Source organism: Podarcis tiliguerta (genome assembly GCF_965153285.1).
Source record: "Podarcis tiliguerta genome assembly, chromosome: 3".
Classification (NCBI taxonomy): domain Eukaryota; kingdom Metazoa; phylum Chordata; class Lepidosauria; order Squamata; family Lacertidae; genus Podarcis; species Podarcis tiliguerta.
In genome coordinates this window covers 91,304,237-91,323,370 of record NC_139536.1, presented here as the reverse complement: position 1 = coordinate 91,323,370, position 19,134 = coordinate 91,304,237, and the positions used below count along the sequence as shown (strand labels likewise).

At 42.5% G+C, this 19,134-nt stretch overlaps 1 protein-coding gene across 6 annotated transcripts in view; it reads right to left on the bottom strand.

Moving 5' to 3' along the window:
* Positions 1-16,632: 16,632 nt before the first annotated feature.
* Positions 16,633-19,134, bottom strand: part of LOC310673400 (uncharacterized protein) — a 182,729-nt gene continuing 180,227 nt past the window's right edge. For all 6 annotated transcript variants that reach the window (XR_014508974.1, XR_014508975.1, XR_014508976.1 and 3 more), the window contains one exon: positions 16,633-17,544. The gene's annotated coding sequence lies outside the window, so the exon portion shown is untranslated. The remainder of the gene's footprint in view (positions 17,545-19,134) is intronic.

The following is a 19,134-nucleotide window of genomic DNA, read 5'->3' as shown; positions in this document are numbered from 1 at the left end:
CAGGGAAGTTTTTTTAAAAAAGTTAAATGTTTTATTATGTTTTTATATCTGTTGGAAGCTGCCCAGAGTGTCTGGGGCAACTCAGCCAGATGGGTCGGATATAAATAATACATTTATTATTATTATTATTATTACTACTACTATCATTATTATTGAATAGGACATCCTGATCAAAAACGTAAGAAACAAGAAACCAGCTAGGGAGGAAGTTAGACCTTTGGATGACCAAGGAGTCAAAGGCTGGATCTAGTCATGTCAATTCATTTAAACGCGTTGTAAACTCATACAGGGAAATCTGGTAGGGAAAGACAGGACTCCACAGTGCCATCTGGTGTCACAGTGTTATATCGTATATACAATGCATATAAAATGCTTTTTCTTTACCAATCCAGCTGAGTCCAAAGGAGAAAGTGGTGATTGTAGAGTAACTGAATTACTTGTGCCTGTCCCCACAGCAAAATATGTAGGGTAGATCCCTGCACTTGAACTAACTTTTTCAAGCAGAGAGTCTGAAAAACTGAGGTAAATAATTGTCACAAGAGATTAAGTTCTAGTCCTTATTGACAAAAACTGACCAAATCACCAAGTCTAGGTGGCACCCACCCAAAAGTTCTAAAGGAACTCAAATGTGAAATTGCTGATCTTCTAAACACACACACACACACACACACACACACACACACACACCCTAAGGTGGACCCCAGGACTGAAAAGTGTTTAGTGCAACACCATTAAAAAATAATAATAATCCAGGGGTGATCTAGAAATCACAGGCTGCTTAGTTGATGTCTGTTTTGGTAAAATTGGTGGGCACTGACATCTAAAATCCTGATTTATAATAGCTATATTCATAATACTGACTGTGCCAGCAGAAGGCACCATCTAAGATACACTTTCGAAAGTCAGCTTTTCCTCTTTCAGAGAAGTGAAATCAGGCCATGGGAGGGAAATCAAAATATTTCCAGATTATTTAAAGACGCACAAGATAATGTGAGTGTAAACAAAAGCTTAATGTTTGCTGCTGCTGTGAATCAGAACAAACAAAAACAGCCTTACCTGAGAATCTGTAGCATGAAAACAAACACTTGGATGTCTGACAAGATTTCGAAACAGACTCAAGAAATAAAGCTTAGCTAAAGGGCTGGCAGCCTTTCCTTACTTCGATTGCAGAATTTGAAGTGTATTCCAAGAAAGTTCCTTCCACTTGTGTGAGGTGTTTCCCCATCCACAAGTCATGCATTGTGATTTGGGTGGAATAATGTGCTCATACATTACATAGGAAGCGTAGACAGGGCTGGCACCAGCGCCTGGCATCCTTGGGTACATGCCAGACCCTCATTGTCTGTGGGGCTCGCAACTAACACATGCACCTGGTCTTCTTCCTTCACTTTTCATACCGGTGCTGTGAGCAAGCACTGGCACTTGCCTACGTGTTAAGTAAATTTCCCACAATGCTCCTGGTATTGTGTCACCCCGGTGCATTATGGGAAATTAAAATGGTTCTTCCGTAGCCACATTGTTGCTACCAATGGTCCCCGTTGCCATGTAAGCCTTCCAGGGCTCATCAGAAAAGAGGGGGCACCAGAGTGAACTTTGTCCAGAGCCCCCTGAACTCTGGATAGTCTGGTATTTCCTTTATATCAGAAATGTGATTGAAAGGACCAAGAGATCGGAAAATCTGCCTTGGGATCTAGGAGCAGTTACTCAGGACGGGAAATACAATCATTTGGGAGAAAACATGGCTCCCCTGGAGCACACACACGTGGTTTGTCTCCTGATGGAAGATAGAAAAGTCTTCATTACAGTCTTGGTTCTTAAAAATTGTTTTAATTTGTTGGAAGCCACCCAGAGTGGCTGAGGCAACCCAGTCAGATGGGCGACATATAAATTATTATTATTATTATTACATGAAAAGAGCAGGAATGAAGATGATGAGCTGACCCTAGCTTACAATTCAAAACACAGATTAGGCACTGAGACAAAACCTTTGGGTTCAGCCTATCTTTCTACACAATGCACCCCCACAAAAAAAAAAAAATTGGCCTCCACAGACACACACACAGCATCCTGTAATACTTCCAGCTTCTCAAGCTATCACATTATGTTATCCAGGAAGTTAAAGACACTAATCTGCCTCACCTTTTCCAGACACTCCAAGTGTCCCTATTTTACAGAGACAGTCCCAGATTTATAGAAGCCATCCCGGTTCCTGGTTTGATCCTAAAATGTCCCACTTTTCCTTAGGATGTGCCTGTTATCATCGGAGAAATATGGGAGAGTATGGAGTGATGCCACACACACACACACCCCTCTGAGCCAAGGAGGTAAGTAACTGTACAACTTTTAGAAGACATTTGAACAGTGCTTTTTCTTCCTGGGGGGACGCATACCCCTAAACATTTTGTGAATCTAAGTTTGGCCTCATTGAGGGGCAGTATTTCAATATAAGTAAGAAAATGAGAGTACCCCAAACATTTTTTTAGGAAAAAAAAGCACTGCATTTGAGGGCAGCCCTGTACAGGGAAGTTTTTAAAAAATGTTTAATGTTTTTTATATAGGTTGGAATCGCCCAGAGTGGATGGGCCAACCCAGATGGGTGACGTATAAATAATAAAATTATTGTTATTATTATGAACAAGGACGTCCCTGTTTTCATTGGAGAAATGTTGGAGCATATGGTTTCCTAAAGTGCTATTCTCCCTCATGCTACAGTCTAGACAAAGCAATATGTATGTCAGGAATCAATGCTGCTGAGATGATGGGGAAGTATATCTAAAGGGACCCAAAATAGATTTTAGCAGGGATGTGCATAGAAAGCTGCTTAATACTGGGTCAGAATATTTGTTCACCCAGTCCTGTCTGGCAGTAATACAGTGATACCTCGGGTTAAGTACTTAATTCATTCTGGAGGACTGTTCTTAACCTGAAGCACCACTTTAGCTAATGGGGCCTCCTGCTGCCGCTGTGCCGCTGGAGCACAATTTCTGTTCTCATCCTGAAGCAAAGTTCTTAACCCGAGGTACTATTTCTGGGTTAGCGGAGTCTGTAACCTGAAACGGATGTAACCCAAGGTACCACTGTACACCAGGATCTCTGGCTGACATCTTTCACATCACCTGCTACCTGCTCACCTTTTTTAAAAAGCAGAAATACCAAGGGTTTAACCCCACAACCTTCAGCACGGAGAGCAGGTGTTCTGACACAGAACTACCCAATCCATCTCGGCAGGTCTTGTCTAGGATTTGAACCCAGGAATTTTTGCAAGAAACCTACCCCTAGAGCAAACCATTCCTTCTTTGTCTTTGGATGTTCTTTCAAAAAAAAAAAAAGTATAAGTTCAAGATGAAGTAATTCTAGTGGCTACGTTATGCGATAGTGCCCTAGAAAAGAGAATTTTGTTGTTACCAGATTGTTTCAGATATTTGATCTTTCCTGATTCCGTGAAAAGGTTTCAACTTCTAAGCCTAAGAGGCAACAGATGAAGTTTGTTTGAGGTGCTCCATTCAATTTGGTTCCGAAAGTCACAGTTGCTCACATAAGTACTCCAATGATCAAAAGTAAACTTATGACGATGGTTATATTGAAAAGTATTTCCTCTAGTCTCTTGGAGACTGAGGCCGAATAGGGGGTGGAGTTGACTTCTGGGATCATTTTATTCAATGGGTTTGCTTGTGTTTGTGTGCATGTATAGATTGTGTTTTTATTTCCTCATCTTATTTTTATTCTGTGATGTTATTGTTGTACTTTTATCGAAGATATTGCTCCCCGTCCTGAGATACTTAGGTTAGGAGTGGGATATAAACATTTTAAAATAATTTGACATTAAAATTTAAATATTTTTCAACAACAGAGAGAGAGAGAAGGCTATGACTGGGAGTAAGAATGAAGAGAGGTTGCTCAACCTCTGACCTGTTGATAAATCATCAAGTTGCTTTCATACCTAAAGAAAAAAAATGTATGGTGGAACATTATCTTTTCTTCCCTATGGCGAGAGATATTTAAACAACCCTTTGAAATGGAGCCATTTAGTGCATGTTCTTCAAATTTGATTTGATTTGTTAACATCATTGAGCAAGTAACTAGTTAGAAATATGTATTTTTCTTTTAATGAACAGAATCCTATTCCATCGCTAGAAATTTCCATGGTAATACATCTCCTTCTGAGGCATGAGATCTCTGACTTGCTTTTTTTTTTCCTAATGAGAGGAATAGTGGGGAGACCATCTGACTTATCGATTAAACTACTATAAGGCATATGTTGGTTCTTTTCCTGCTGCTGAGACAATGGCCTTGGCGTTAGAAGAGCAAAATGAGCTCAGTGAGATTTCAAACTAACCCAGCAGAAGTCTTTCGGGGCAATTGGAGAAACTGGGTGTGGTGCTTTTGGCCTTCTCAGTCTCTGTTTAACTTGTAGACAATTTTAAATGTACAGTGGTACCTCGGGTTACATACGCTTCATGTTACAGACTCCGCTAACCCAGAACTGGTACCTCGGGTTAAGAACTTTGCTTCAGGATGAGAACAGAAATCGTGCTCTGGCAGCGCGGCAACAGCGGGAGGCCCCATTAGCTAAAGTGGTGCTTCAGGTTAAGAACAGTTTCAGGTTAAGAACAGACCTCCGGAACGAATTAAGTACGTAACCACTGTACACAAAAAAATTGAAAAAGGTATGTGGACAAGGGAGAAGGTATTTGAGGGGTGAAACCGTCACAGCACATGACAGGACACTAGGGGTGGGGATGGTGGCAGCGGGAGAGGAACAAAAGACTTGTCATAAAGGCATTATTTAATCAGTCTCTTCTAGAATGCCAGGCTTCATTTGCACACCATGACCTCCCTAATCAAAAGCCATCCAATTAAATCAGTGAGAGGGCAATGAACCTATGCAAGAAATTCATAGGTCTCCTCTGTGGATTGTTCATTAGTCGTTCCCAAGTGCCCATTACGGGCTTTACCCATGAAAATGCACCTTGAGAATAAAAGATCTACATCACCAGCACATACACACCCACCAGGTGAATGGTATTCACTTTTAAAATCAACCCCTCCAGAATGGATAAAGTACAATAACCTTTGCCTACTTGAAAGGGACAAGTGATTTATCAGCTGGAACAAAACCAGAACCCAGTAAGATTAATTTCATACTAATCATAAAGTATTATATGAAAAACTAAACACACAAGCACAGAATGTGCAAAAGATTTTTAAGGAGACGTCTATGTAGCAATTAAACACAAGCATGTGGTCATGTTTCAATAACTGCACGCCGATATATTCTAGAACTTCTAACAAATATGAAGTCACAATAATTAGCACTTCCAGTTTGACATCATTTTACAAATGAAAAACGAAGATATTTGCCATTAAGCAGTATTGACGATATGCATACAGTACACATATTTGTCAATTTCATTAACCTTCCAAAATTCACAGTGCATTAATGATAGCAATACACATCATTCCAATATTCAGTGCAATTTCATGGGAGCAAATTCCACATCCTCTCTTCCTTATAGCTGCTAGGAAACATTATACTTTGCAAATATCCCATTGGGGTAAGCAGATCCTAAACAGTTGAATCTGAATAGACTATACAGTATTATGCCCCCAAATTAATCCCAGATAAAAAGTAGGGGGCTGTTTTGAATCTATTCATCCTTTTTGGATACACAACCTGCACGGGTTCTTTCCACTAAACACAGTCACTTCATCTGGAAGAAGGGATCTTTCCACTATCAAAAGTAGGCTACTTTTCTAAGCCACATGAAAGGGATATCAGCCTTAAATACATAGTTGATCTAGGCAAAGTAATAAAATAGTATCCCATCTGGTTATAAAGCACCCATGTTTGGGTTGGCCACCCTCATCCATTTCAAGGCAGGCCCCAGGCTTGAGTAGACACTCGGCATACTGCTGCAAATGCCCCCTCTGCCTATCAGCCTACCTGGAACTACTGGTATTGCCCTCTTGGTATTGCCACCATCTCCTGATGCTGCTTGGGCCCCCTGGTGGCATGACAATTAGTCCTGCCTCTGCTTATTAATCTGGGCAGGTAGCTCCTCCAGTTGGTGCCAACCAACAGCCATGTTTTATCTCCACAATGCAATGTCCAGCACCCAAATGAGTCAGCAAATATGGAAGTTGCCCAACACCAATTGGAGCCAAGAAGAAAACCACTGTTGAGTAAACCTGCTGGGGCAATGGAAAAAGGGAAAATGTTGGTTCCCAGCTGCAGAGCTGGCAGGGCCAGCACCCTTCACCAGCTGAAACAAGTGATGTTGGGGAATATGAACTATAGCATTGTTGCTGTTATTATTCTTATTTCACACCTAACTTTCACTTTAAGGTCCCAGGATGGTTCTGGTGGGCCCTGACAGTGGCCACCCCTCCATATTCTATAGTGTGTTTGTTCTTTGGTTTTTTTATTACGAACCAGATTGCCAGTTGCCATCACAGCCTCTTCCCATCTTCTGGCAACATGCCCTGAACCCCCAGGTTCAGTCGCAGACGACTCTGGGGTTGCGCGCTCATCTCGCTCTATAGGCTGAGGGAGCCGGCGTTTGTCAGCAGACAGCAGTCATGTGGCCAGCATGACTAAGCTGCTTCTGGCAAACCAGAGCAGCACACGGAAACACCATTTACCTTCCTGCCAGAGCGATACATATTTATCTACTTGCACTTTGACGTGCTTTCGAACTGCTAGGTGGGCAGGAGCTGGGACCAAACAACGGGAGCTCATTCCATTGCGGGGATTCAAACCGCCGACCTTCTGATCGGCAAGCCCTAGGCTCTATGGTTTAGACCACAGCGCCACTCACATCCCCAGCCTACCTGGCGGCAAGTCAGTATGTCAAATCCTCAGTCCTGGCTCAATCCACATGCCCAAAGTCCAAACCGAAGCAGTCCCACAGAGATCCTAAAGCATCCAAGCTGAGGCCCACCAACATGGGCAGTTGAGCAGACACAGCCCCTCCGCTCTGCTTCCCTTTTATACCTTGCATGCTGATTGCAGCATCTGGGCTTGATGAGGCAGGTGACCCTCACCTGTCCTGAGCCTACTCCAGGTGAGGAATCACACCCCTCCTCCCTGTTGTCATGCTAGTTCATGACACAACAGAGCTGAAACAGAATCACAGCCCAAAAGTACTGCTAAGGCTGGATCTAGACGCATCAAAGAAGTGTTTCAATTTAAAGCATTGTAAGTTTAAACATGGAAAACAGGTAGAGAAAAGCAGGACTCCATGTCGCCACCTGGTGGCACAATGTTATATCGCACATAAGGTAAAGGTAAAGGGACCCCTGACCATTAGGTCCAGTCGTGACCGACTCGGGGGTTGAGGCTCATCTCGCTTTATTGGCCAAGGGAGCCGGCGTTTGTCCGCAGACAGCTTCCTGGTCACGTGGCCAGCATGACTAAGCCACTTCTGGCGAACCAGAGCAGCGCACAGAAACAGCGTTTACCTTCCCGCCGGAGTGGTACCTATTTATCTACTTGCACTTTGACATGCTTTCGAACTGCTAGGTTGGCAGGAACAGGGACCAAGCAATGGGAGCTCACCCCGTTGCGGGGATTTGAACTGCCAACCCTCTGATCGGCAAGTCCTAGGCTCTGTGGTTTAACCCACAGCGCCACCCGCGTCCCTATATCGCACATACAACGCCTATAAATTGCTCTTTCTATACCAGTCTAGCTGACTCCTAAGTCTCAGTACTGTTAGGTCTGTCTCTCTCCCTCCCTATGTTCACTAGCCAGACTGGTTGGGCCTAAATATTCTGCACCTTTGCCCCCCTTGAACTAAAGCATGCAGTGGTCCAAATGTTTTCTCCTCCCTGTGCCTCTCCCTGCCAAGGGTCTTAAAAACACATTGTTCTGCTGTTTTTTTGGGGGGGGGACATATTCTATAACATGAAGAGATGTTAACATTGTAATCCTATCTGTATCTACTCAGAAGTAAGTCCTGTTGGGTTTGGTGGGCCTCACTCCTAAGTGAGTGTATATAGGATTTCAGTCTAAGGCTGTGCAAACCTATGCCAACTTACTTGGAGGTAAGCCCTATTGAACTTGGTGAGATTTACGTCTGAGTAAATATACATTGAATTAGGCCGAATGGCTCATAATGAAACTAGAAGAATTCAACTGCTGCCACATTCTAGGAGCCAATACAGCATTTTCCCAAAGAGGTGTGATGTATATAAGCCATTTCCTTTTCCTATCTTGTGTTAATGTAATTTCACACTAATTTAATATGGCTTTATTTCATTTTATTTTACTTAAAAACAGGCACCAAAGTTGCTTATTGGCTTGATAGGAAACGTTTCAAAATGCTCCCTTTGTCCCACAAATCCACACTTATTTTTGTGAGCTCTTTCTATAGGATCAGTTGAATTAGGCAGACATTCAATTATTTCTAGGAAGATTTGATTTTCAGTCTTCAACGTTCATTGTTTCAACATGATGAAAGCGGGAAGGGGAGGATGACAGCAACTAAGAAAAAAAACGTTTGCACCGTTTTGAGCTTCTCTGTTATGATGAACAGAGAAAGAAATTAGTGCAATTATATGCATGTCCATGCACACAGATCTTGACATATTTATGTCTCAAACATTCCTCCAACACACACAGAGAGAGAGAGAGACAGACAGACACACACACACACACACACACACACTTTTTTTCACATTGAGGAGTGGAATATTGTCAAGCACAGTGCTGAGGCTACTTGGCTTGTTCCCATACAGAAAGAACCTTTGGCGTTCCCATATTCCAATGGGCAATTCAGTCTTGGCAGAAATGTGCCAATGGATGCTATAAAGCAGCAGGCAGTGGGTGTGTGGTGTGTGCAAGCATTTCAAAACTGCTAACAGCAGCTCCGTTGTGATCCAAACAGCTGTGAGCAAAGACACAGGTGTACTAACCCAACAAGGCCTGCTTGTGCCTTCCCAGTATGCTATTGGCCAGGTTTGCGAAGTTGCAGCTGACCACATAACAAACAAGGCTGCCTGAGAAACATCCGCTTGGAGTAAACATTGGGTATGCTTAGTGCTATGTTCAACTCTCCGTAACTCTAAAGAGCAAAACACAACAACAGCAAATCCCATTGTCCTAAGCACTGGCTGTTATGCTGAGAAGGTCCCTCATCTTGGTTTGTGGACAAGTTGGGGTTTTCCTATAGGTGCAAATGTACCTGTCCAATATTGCTGGTCCGCCATGCCAAGCTGAAGTGTTCATCTGCCATTTTTATTGACACTTCCATTCTCGTGCCCATTCTCAGACATCAGCACAGTTAAACAAACTTCAGAATAGGGCCTTTGGATATTTGCATAAACAATGCATTCCCTTGCCATTTAGAAAAGAAAAAAGATGTCTTGGCAGTGTAGATTAGTTGGAATTCAACCAGCTTACACTCCACAATAAGAGTTCAAATTGGGTTCCCGCACTCACCCTCTGCAACAATTATCACCACGTTATGAGAGACTGCTGGATTTGAAGTGGATTGTAGAGCTAAGACTGCTTGCCTAATGAAAACTAAAATTTCTTTGACTTAGTGTGGGCTAGCTGTGGACCTCCAGCTCTTGTTGGGACTACAGTTCCCATAATCCCTAACCACAGGCCATGTTGGCTGGGGCTGATGGGAAGTGGAGCCAAAACAAAACTCCAGAGGGCCATAGGTTCCCCATACCAAATGTCCAAAGAAGACGCTCTAAGAATTCGTGCTGGTGCAAGTAGAGTGCCAACCTAGCATTCGTTCCTCTCTTTCATTGCATATTCCTCCTTTTTTTGTGACAGGCCATAAAGCACAATGTACACTGAGGTAATAAAAAATATAATCATCTGTCCATCATCATTCTGGTACCCTCGAGAGATCCATGTCAAGAAAATTATTCTGCCCTGACTAATAGGCACACACACACCTTCAACTGCAGACAAAAGCCCTTGCACATAAGTTTTGATGAGATGCAATGACTCTCCTTCAACAAACTAGAACTTGACTAGTTTATGCACACAGTTCTCTGCAGTTAGGACCTAGATTAGTCCCTGCAGAGTGTTGAATGTGGCAGTTCTATCTAGGAATTCAGTTCACTTCTACCTAGGAATAACTAAGGGCACCCCCTCACAAATGTTATAAGAACAGCTTTTACATTCTTACAAGCATCTGAAGCCAGAAACACACCTCCGCAAATTCACTAAAATTAAATCAATCCAGTCGTCAAAAGTAATAGGACCAATCAGACTTGCTTCACAAGAAACAGAGGTTTTTAATAATTGTTTTCTGTGCTTATTTTTTGAACAACTGCCTTGAAGAAAATCAGATTTCTAGTTGTGATTTCTTTTCAAAATGTAATTATTGCATATAATAAACCCTTTCTCTCTCACACACACCATTTTTCAACTAGTCAACAGTAATATGATCATAATGTGCCATTAATTATTTTTTTCAGAACAACCTGGAAAACTTGACATTATTTTATCATGAAAGGATATGTCCCAAAATTTGATGGTACCTTTGTCCATCGTGACCCCAGTAATTTCATAGAATTCCTTCCATTTCTACTCCTGTCCATCCTGCTCTACACTAATAAGCCAGTTCATAGACCTAAATTGATGATGATGATGATGATGATGATGATGATGATGGTGGGGTATACCTGCAGGTCTCAGGGAGGTTTACAACATAAAAACACAATACAAAAACACAAAATACATAATAAAAATAAGAACAAGAACAACCTAGCACATTTTAAAAGTTACTGATTTTAAAATAAAAATAACGATCAGCACAAACTTCTTCACATTTGCTCAGAACTAGGTCCTACTGTTTTCAGTGGGTCTTACTTTTAGGTAAGCACACATGGGATTGCAACCTAAGGTTGTCTTGCGAGTAAATTCTGCTGAAGATGGTAGTACTCATGTTTTTTAGTGAGAATTCATAGGACTGAGTGATAGCTGAGCATGGCCAATGGCCAGTGACAATGGGAACTGTAGTTCAGCTCCCTCTGAAGGGCCAAAGGTTCCCCACACCTGGGTCAGGAGAAAGAGATTTAGCATCCTGCTAGCCATAGATCTAATTGCCTGTTGAACCTCTTCTTACTACTTGATTCTTCATAGAGCCTAGAATTTCACTTCACTGTAGGAAAACTTGTCTGGATCCCCATGTATTCTACTTGTGTAGAGTCATACTGCTTGTTCCTATTTTCATCAAAACATTTGGTTTCCTTTCCCTATCTTGCATCACAGCCAAATTCTCTTGCTCTTTAACTTCTCTGTCACATGTCAGAGGGATTTACGTCTATGGATCCAAGATCAAAAGATGCAAACTACAATAACTACAGCAGAAATGGAAAAAGGGATGGTCAGTTGTGGGGGGAAAGAAGCCCGTTTTTCTCATTCATGAAGCAAGATTTCTTTTTTCTTTTCTTTTTTTAAATCCCAATTATTATTAATATTATTATTATTATTATTTTGTACCATTTCTCCAAAGCAGGCCACAGAAATTAAAATCAATTCACTGTTATAGCAACTCATGCTAGCATAGTCAAAAAGCATACACAAATCGGCCTCATGTCAGCCTTTCATCATTCAGAGCAGTGAGCTCAGTGGCGACAATAGAGCTCACGCTATTGCATAGAAATGTGAAGCCCAATTAACATCAGAACACACGCTAATGTTCTAATGAAGTAAATGGACTTCAGATGAGGAGGGGGGGGGAAATGCCTATGCACCAATTAGCTGACACCAAAGGCATGTGAAGAAATAGCACGAATAGGAACGAAACAAAAGAGAGGTAAAAGTCACAATTTAAAGTAATTACACACAGGGGCTTATGCCAAGATGTTGCAGTGCCCTTCATCACAGTGAGAGGCCGGCAATTCTTGTTCGTAGGATGTGGGCAATTCACATTTCACATTGTCTTTCTGTGGTGCCCACATGCTCAATTTTACAGAACAACAGGCCCCACTGTAGTTTATTTACCTACTGAAGCGAAAACCCACTTTAATGTAAGAACGTACGCCGAGGTGTCGGCTTGAGCAGAAACCAAGCACAAAAGAACTCCTCCAACTTCATTTGAACAGCTGGGGAGAGTCTGTTATGTATCAGAGAAAAAAATTAACAAAGGCCAAAAAGGAAAGAAAGAAGGGAGGTGGGGGAAAAAACAACCCAGCAGCTCAGCATAGAACTAGAGAGCTAGCACTGCCCTCGCCCAGCTGTTGCACGATATGGAAGCGTCAGAAGAGGTGGGGAAGTGGAAAAGCTGCAGCACATCTGAGCAAAAGGGATGCTTCCTCCTCCCCCGCGTGAAGATGATAATATTATATAAAACGAAAAGCAAAGTCAACTCTGTTTAGATCTAAAAGCGGCCTTGGAAGACTGCGAAGGCAGTAGCTCTAAACAGATTGTGCACCAGAGGAGAGGAGTATTTTGTGATAGAAAGGCTATATAACAAGGCTGACCTGTTTCCTGTCCATGGGCCATATCTCCCCTACACACACACACTCAAACTGCTGTACTCTTTAGGCAGGAAGCTGGCTTATAGCAAGTCAAACGAAGAGTCCATCTTAATCAGTATTGTCAACCCTGACTGGCAGTAGCTCTCCAAGGTTTCAGGTAAGGGTCTCTCCCAACCTTACCTGGAGATGCTGCCACGGATCAAACCTGCCATGCTCTGTCCCTGGACTATGTATCCTATATGCTTAATATAATTATATGTGCAGTGTGGCTTTGCATTGAACTGGCCATAACTCTTTAGTTGAATCCAGCCCATAAATACTTGGACACGCAGATTCAAATTCACATTTAAGTACACTAATGAAATAGTAGACTACTTGAAGTCAGGGTGTACAAGAAATATTTAGAACATGGATGGGGAAACTGTGGCCCTCCAGATATTGTTAGAGTCCAATTTCCATCAGCCTGCCTCTGCAGCCTCCGCTTCTACCTCCGATTCTGGACTGCTCTCTGCCGCAGACTCTTCCTTCTCACTAAACCCTGTTACCTCTTCAGCTTCCAACACTGACTCCTCCCAGTCTGTTCCCTCTTCTCCCTCTGACCACTCCTTGTCATCCCACCGCCAATCCCCCGGCTCTGAGCCTTCTTCCCTTGGGGGTTCCCAGTGCCTCCCACCACTCCTCTGCATAACAACAAGCTTAAGAAGGAAGTCATAAGAACTAGTGGCAGTGAAGTCCTATGCATGTCTACTCAAAAGTAAAAATCACTGAGTTCAATCAAAATGCCTCCCAGGTAAATTTGAAGAGGACTGAAGCTTTAATGCCTGCAGTCCTATAATCCTATAGACACTCTTTGGTGTCATAAAACTCAGAGGGGCTTACTTCCTCCTAGCTAATGTGGTTTGTTGTTGTTTAGTCATTTAGTCATGTCCGACTCTTCATGACCCCATGGACCAGAGCACACCAGGCACTCCTGTCTTCCACTGCCTCCCGCAGTTTGGTCAAACTCATGCTGGTAGCTTCGAGAACGCTGTCCAACCATCTCGTCTTCTGTCGTCCCCTTCTCCTTGTGCCCTCAATCTTTCCCTTCATGGATCACTGCCTTGCCATGGCAAAGGGGCTTGAATAACTCAGAGAAGCTATAAGCTATGCGGTGCAGGGCCACCCAAGATGGACAGGTCATAGTGGAGAGTTTTGACCAAACGTGATACACCTGGAGCAGGAACCGGCAAGCCACTCCAGTATCCCTGCCAAGAAAACTCCATGGACAAAGACAACAGGCATATAAAAGCTAATGTGGTACAAGAGGTTAAAAAAAAAAAAATCTGAAAAGAGTCTTCTTTGAAAATCTGGAACCAGGCTCACTGGTTTCAAGACAGGGTTGGTTTTAAAAAACAACAACAACCAAATATTTAATATAATGAATTCATCCTGTATATATCTGATCAAATCAAATGTTTAATTAAATAACTGCCAGAATATGCTTTTGCACATTAGGTTTCTTATGTATCTTATTCCAGTATTCAATAAGGGGTTTCCTGTTATCTCGTAAAGTCCTGGCCTTTTGTTTCCCTTAATATAATCAAACGAAACTTGACAGTGTATCCATTATATGCTTTGCTGAACCCATTACAAAGATCAGGTGCCTTTTTATTTTGCCAGTTTTAGTCAATATTACCTTCAGCATGATTAATGAATTTCTTACCAGTCCTGCTGTTTTGCAATATCTTTAATTAATCCAAGTAGTAATACCTTGGGATCCAAAAGGTAAGCTATAGCTAATCATTTCTTTTAAAAGAAAGTATTGAAATAAGTCTATAATTCAACCAAACACTGTGTGTATTTGTATTTTGTATTTCAAACATATATTCTCTTTTGTATCTCAAACAGCTTAGCAGATACTTTCTGAGATGCATGCACAAAATGTACCATTAATATACCATTCTATAGGGGGAGAAGAGGAAGTTCCCAAAAGTGGAAATCTAATATTCAGACATACTATGGACCATCTCATGAAGGACCTTCATCTAGTCAAAATAGATTAAAATGGCTGTGAAACAGAACAAAAATTATCCTGATTAGTTAGGAGGATCATCAAATATCAGTTCAGAGATGGTTTACCTTCATTAGCTCAAAGCAATGAGAAAGTGCAAAGCTGTTGAAACCAGAGTCCTTTTTGTTGGTCAAAAAAGGCTATTTATGTATGCCACCACCGCGGCCTGTGTTTTGTTAGCCCAAAAATTGAAAACGAGCAAGGTCCCAACTAAAGAAGAATGGCAACTTAAACTGATGAAATATGCGCAGCTTGCGGACCTAACATATAGAATAAGAGAACAAGAAGAACATACATTTAAAGAAGATTGGAATTGGAAAATGTTTATAGAATATATGGGGGCAGATTGTGTACATTTGGAAACCTTGGCAGCCTTGAGATAAATTCAACAGTGTAAACAAGTTTTGTTGGTTGTAATAATGGAATACTGAATGTTTAGCTTATGTAAAACATGCAGGGATATATGATATGCAAAATGAACCATGGAAAGAGAGGAGGAAAGTCACTGACATTTTAAGGTTGTCTAAATGAATATTATAAAGTGTGAAACAGAAAATTTAATAAAAAATTGTGTGTGTGTGTGTGTGTGTGTGTATGAAAATGCAAAGCTGTTGCACACCCTCCAATTCCTTCCCCATCTGCTGCAGAGCAGGTGAGGGAGGAAAGTGAGCGGACAAATGGAACAGGAAATGGATCAGGAAACAACTATAGCACCTCATGTTGTAGTGGTCACAGTGGTTGCCTGTCTTTAAGGGTGAAGCTCAGTGAAATAGCACCTGTTTTGCATGCAGAAGGTCAATCTCAGGCATCTCCAAAGAGGAGCTAGGAGGGACTCCCGATCTGAAATCCTGGAAAACTGCTACCAGTCACAATAGACAATGCTGAACTAAATGGACCAATGGTCTGCTTCAGTCCATGGCAGCTTCCAATGTTCCTATCTGGGAGACTTCTTCCAGTCACAAGGCCCACTTTACGGCACTATTGTGAACCTAATCCAAACCCACAAATTATGTTTCTACAAGGCTTTGGCCTAGACCTGGTATCGGTATTCTCTCAGGCTTAGCGTTAACATTACACTCACCTCATGATGTGGGGAGTTCTCATGTGATGTCTTTGCTCATTGGCATTGTATATCATGTGCAGTTGACATTCTCTTGCTTTCCACCTCTGGAATCTAGCCCAGTAATTTCATGATTGCTCAGTTTGCCATCTTGCTCACATAGTAACTGCAATATTTACCTTAAGTTTATGTGGAGAAACTTCCAGGAGCAGGAGTGCCAGCTTGGCCCTGCAACTGTGAGTGCCTGGGGCTGTGGGTGCCACACAGGATGGATGGTCCTGGCACCGAAATTTGTGGGTGCCCAGCCCCTTCATGGGGAATTTTGTGGCTTCTCAGGCACCCAGAATCCCAAGGAGTTGGCACCTATGTTCAGGAGAAAGATATTTCTCCATCAGAACAGAATACACAGCACACAGATGGCCAGTAAAGTGCAGGGGTGGAGGAAGGGGTTGCGGTGGCTGCGGGCCATCCCGGGTGTCACCACTGAGGGGGGTGACAAAATGCCAGGTGGCACTCACCGTGGGGCCTGCAGTGCACCCGAGCCGCGCGTCTCTCCTGGGAGAGATGCAGTGCCTTGGGCGCTCACAGGCTGTCCGCTGCCCAAACGGTCTGCCCACTGCCTCCCGTCCCCCCAGCTGTAGGGCAGCTGAGTGGGAGGAGGCTGGCTGAGTGGAAAGAGGCCCCGGCCCTATGGGTGGCTCACACTGCTCCTGGGCGTGCCACCCCAGGCGCCCAAGCCGCTTCCTCCACCGCTGGTAATGTGGAGACAGTCTAGCTTTCTTCTTCTCTATGGTTTTGGTCAAGGTACTGGCACAGAGGGACTCTGCCAGAACAGAGTGGCCATATTTGTAAAGGGCAGACAATACGGCCAGGGTAACCAATATGGAACCCTCTAAATGTCATTGGACAACAATTACCATTGTCTCTGTCCATGACCAATGGCCATGCAGACTGAGGCTGATGGGAGTTGGAGTCCAACAATATCTGGACTATACCTCTGCTCTGCAGAAACAGAAGTCTTGACTTCCATTTTATTGTTAACTATTGTTGATGTGGTATCTATCCCAGGGGGAAGGAAAGTACATTACAGAAGACTCACCTAGGGCAAACAAAACATGTGTCAACCAACATTACAGCTCATTTCCTATACCAGCACATCACAATGTAGTAAGGATAACTTTTAAACTTCACCTCAGTATCCAAAGCTGGTAGCTGGCTTCAGTTTTTCACACCGTGTAGTTTTGTTCTAAAGGGATGTCTATTTACAACCTTAACTGTACCCAAAGAAGGTGGTGGTGCTTGTTTTTGTCTGATATTTATAGGCTATACTTTATAGTTAAAATATATAATTACTGAAGAAGGCATAATGAAATCTTCTATTGTTAGACAACACACAGCAATTCTAATTAACAGGGGAACTGATAAAAGAATTTACAGTGGCACTGCTGCAGGAAAATGCAATTTCTTAGTATGGCTCTTGCCGTTTGTTTTACGGCACTGCGGTTCTTTTTGCATTCATGGTTGATTTGGGGAACTCTTCTACAGCAAAACATTTTAGGTACCACCAGCCGTGTCAAAAATACTACAGTGTAACAAGCAACAGAATTTCTGGGATGACACCACAGCTAGCAGCAGAGAGGATGGTGGGACGGAGGCACTTACCTGACCTCCTGGCGGGTGAATTGTTCCTGCTTACCATGAGGACAAGGCGTGAGGCAATGCAAACAGACAGGCAGGAACCAGATTGGTTCAGCTGATTCATTTTACCGTATATAATGAACCGCCCTGTGATCCTTGGATGAAGGACGGTATAGACATTTAATAAAGAAAATAAAAAATAATTTGCGCCACATTCCCATGTTGTGAAGTGTGAAAGGACTCCTTTAAAAAGTGTCAAGTGTGTTTTGAGAAGTTGTTGTTGTTGTTTGCTCCACTACATCTGCAGGAACAAATCCTTCCAACTCTACAATTCTACGACTCTATGATTCTGTGAAAATAAAGAGTATGTAAAAATTAATTTCATGATCACCCCATGGTAAGATTTTGTCTGTAAAAGCTAATTGCACGAACTTAGCTTCAACGCAAGGTACTGACAGCAATATCACCCTTTAATTGTTTGTATATTCACCATCAACTCAAACTTCTGGATTAAATGAGAATAACCCATCACACCACATTAGTGTTGGGTTAGGACTGGCAAGAGCTAGCTTCCAGTTCCCACTTAGCCATAAAGCTCTCTGGTAGGGTTGTGCAAATCTTGTCACTTTGGTTTTTCTTTCAAATCTTAAGTTCAGTTTTCTACACTTCCACATCAATTTGCAGCGTCTTCTTTTTTTTTTTTTAAAGACCGTCTGCATAAGAATCCATCAGCATTTTAGCGTGACTTTCTCCTAATATGAACAAATGCAATTTGCCTAATACCCATGTTTTTGCAATTTTTCTCCAAATATTTACATTTTTTACACACATTTCACCCGAGCGTATATGCATTTATTTATTTTTTACATATTACTTGTCTGGAGATCTGCACTGCAGAATTTGGAGAACTGCAAATTCTGAAGGATGTCTGTTTTGGTTTATGTCTTGTTTCCAAAAAGAGGAAATAAGGCAAGTTTGCCTTGGAATGCAAACGGAATCCAATTTCTTCCCCATCCCTGCTCTCTGGTGATATGGGCCCAGTCACTATCTCTTTCCTTTACCCACCTTGACAGGCTTGTGGTGAGAATAAAAGGGCGGCATGTACCTTGAGATCCTCAAAGCAAAGGCTGGATATAGTTGGATAAAATTAATAAATAGTGCGAGAATTGGGGTGAGTTTTTCTAGGGCTCTGTTAATAACTCAAGAAACATCATGATGATGATGATGATGATGATAAATTTGTATCCCGTCCATCTGACTAGGTTGTCCCCGCCACTCTGGGTAGCTTCCAGCATATATAAAAACATAATACAGTGGTACCTCAGGTTAAGAACTTAATTCGTTCTGGAGGTCCGTTCTTAACCTGAAACTGTTCTTAAGCTGAGGTACTTTAGCTAATTGGGCCTCCCGCTGCCACCGCACCGCCAGCACTTGATTTCTGTTCTCATCCTGAAGCAAAGTTCTTAACCTGAGATACTATTTCTGGGTTAGCAGAGTCTGTAACCTGAACTATGTGTAACCTGAAGCGTCTGTAACCCAAGGTACCACTGTAAAACATGAAACCTTAAAAGGCTTCCCTATACAGGACTGCCTTCAGATGTCTTCTGAAGGCTATAGAGTTGCTCATCTCATTGACATCTGATGGGAGGGCGTTCCACAGGGTGGGTGCCACTACCGAGAAGGCCCTCTGCCTGGTTCCCTGTAGCTTCACTTCTCACAGTGAGGGAACCGCCAGAAGGCCCTCGGTGCTAGATGTCAGTGTCCAGGCTGAATGACAGGGGTGGAGAATACAAGTGTGCAGTACTGAGGCCCATGCATCAAGCAGCAGTCAAGAGCATCCAGATCTTATTAAAACAAAGAATGCCTACATCTGTTACTCAAGTTATTACAAAGCCACCAGTGTCATACTTAATAAATAACGAAGCAGGCTTTTTAAACA